We start from the raw sequence: 2,500 nt of genomic DNA, 5'->3' as shown, positions 1-2,500 counted from the left end.
ACAAATTAAAAATACAAGAGAAAACCTAACTGAATGGATCATTGATAAAGCGATATAAAAGTTTATTGAGCTCGGACCAAAAATTATACAAAACGAGAAAGATATAATAAATAATACCATATACATGACACAAAACACATAAATCTCGGGTTCGAGCCAATAAGAAACAAATACCAAAACGCTGCGATGCGGTAAAATTACACCGACACGGTTACGTGCGGAGGTCGCTTTGATTACTCATCGCGTTTCTCCCGTCCGTTCGGAACCGCCGGCAAAAAAACTGTGCGACCAACGGCGCCAAAGAGCACGACGCCGGACCATTTCTCTCTGGCTGATGTGAATGGAAGTAAAAGACGCTTGCGTGAGGTCTCTCGACCTTTATCTCTCTAACTTATACTTATGGGTCGTCGTCTACTTGATCGGGTACAAACAAGTCGTAAGAAACAAACAAACAAACCACAAAAATACAAGTCGTAAAAAAACAAACTTCTGTTGGTTAACCTACAATATGAAGGATCGAAATGAAAGAAGGATCATATTATTACAAACCGAAAGTGAAGGATCATTAAAATTGAAATACAATATATATAAATATATAAATGTACCCGTCGTTGCGACACCCTAGTTAAATGGAAAGATATAAAAAAGAGAGAAAAGGAATACAGATGACCCGCCGTCTGATCTTTGCTAAATGATCTGGCATCACCGGAGTTTTTTTGGTCCGTGTTGCGTTCGCTCTATTCGAAATGAAACTCGCGGAGGCGAAGAATTGTTAAAAGTTTACGAAGCGTCTAGGAGTGGTTAAAACTGAGAGAGTTGAAACTACGATGTATTAGAACGAGCAACCGTCGAAACTTTGTTTTCGCGACGTTCTTTTCGTCGCTCTCGTCCCCACGCTCCTACGCTTTGGTTGTTTCTTTGCCATCCGTGTTGCGATAAAAAGATTTCTCCATTGTCCAAAAAGGACGGATCGAGATTCCTCTTTCGAGAGGGAGAGAGAGGTACTTGCGGGTAACCTGGAATCTACGAAACCCGCACCGTGGTAAGATTCGTGCGTCCGCCTGATCGATGTGTGTTGTTTACGGACCGGCTGAGAAGCGACGATAGCGAGTCTTTGAAAAACTATGTGTCCATTAGTTAGACCGATCGTCGCCGGCCGTGTGTCTGTTCGAATCTCGCAACCCACGATTCAGCGACAGGACGCGCGCTCGCATTCCTTGTGTGCGTTCGTACTTTTCAAGGTTTTTAAATGTACTTTACGCCCGACCGTCGAGAGGAGCGTGCCACTGGGCGTTTCTCCGACGGTTTCCGTCCTTGGACGCGATCGTGTCGTCAACGATCGAACAAACAAACAAATACGTTGGCGACGCCCGAATTCGCTCTCCCGCACGCGCCGGGTGGGAGAGTGATGTGGGTATCGAATGTGATGCGTGTTAATAATGAAAATAACACTCTAAAGATCTAAAGAGTTTGAAATACAAAATTTTACGATTACCCTGAACGGTGGATCACTTGGCTCGTGGGTCGATGAAGAACGCAGCTAATTGCGCGTCAACGTGTGAACTGCAGGACACATGAACATCGACATTTCGAACGCACATTGCGGTCCACGGATACAATTCCTGGACCACGCCTGGCTGAGGGTCGTTTTCTTAACAAAAGACTGCTTGCGTTTGCTTCTCGAAAAAAGAGTAATTCATTTCTTTCTAAACATCTCGCCGTCGTTCAACGAAAGTAGAACGTTTCGGAGCGGGATTATCGAACGAAATTGAAAGAATGAATGAACGATAAACAAAGAAAGAGTCGCAACGTACGAGCGATAGTTGGGCAGTTCGTCGGCGTTTGTCGTGGAAACGATGTGACGAAAATCGCAACCGATACACTAAATGCAGGCCGTTAAAGGAGAGAAACAAATTTCGAAATATCTCTTCGAACTAGCGCAAGTGCGTCACGGCGCGCGAGTCGTTCGTTAAAATTTATAAACGACCGCCCGTGAAAGCACCGAGTTCTCGGAAGATAATCTATAAAGATTCTCCATCCTGCTGGAAGTTATCGGATCGGCGCGATTGTTCACTTGTAGAAATCCACGCTCCCGACGTTGCCAGAAACGATATTTACGAAAGGTGTGTCAAAAATAAACGAAAGAAGCTCTCCTATAAATTTAGAAAAAGCAAACGAGTGAAATGTTTGAGATGATAATTTGCTGAAATGCAAGCTCGAATAGCCCCAGGGTTTCGAATGATTCCCCGCGCTTTATACATCTCTCTGTTTACAAACGGTGTATAAATGAAAGATCGCTTCAGATGGGTCGTCGCTGTTTGACGCGCGATGCTGTTCCTTTTTTTTTGTCTGTCTGTGCGTTTAGCTTCGCTAAACAAGTTAAATGGTTAAAAAGCGTCGAAAAAGCGAATACACACGCGACAAGACAAATCTAACGAGTAAAGGAACGCTCCGCTCCAAGATAAAAATGGTTGTTTACAATCAATACAGCGTTTCGGTA

General features: G+C 44.0%; 1 non-coding gene across 1 annotated transcript; it reads left to right on the top strand.

The window, feature by feature from the left end:
• Positions 1-1,492: 1,492 nt before the first annotated feature.
• Positions 1,493-1,647, top strand: LOC143308147 (5.8S ribosomal RNA). The gene has a single exon (XR_013065144.1). It is a non-coding gene; the product is annotated as a 5.8S ribosomal RNA (ribosomal RNA).
• Positions 1,648-2,500: the final 853 nt, after the last annotated feature.

This window comes from Osmia lignaria, unplaced genomic scaffold, assembly GCF_051020975.1.
Source record: "Osmia lignaria lignaria isolate PbOS001 unplaced genomic scaffold, iyOsmLign1 scaffold0166, whole genome shotgun sequence".
In the NCBI taxonomy this organism is placed as follows: Eukaryota; Metazoa; Arthropoda; class Insecta; order Hymenoptera; family Megachilidae; genus Osmia; species Osmia lignaria.
The sequence above is the reverse complement of the archived record's forward strand: the minus strand, read 5'-3'. Positions and strand labels throughout refer to the sequence as shown.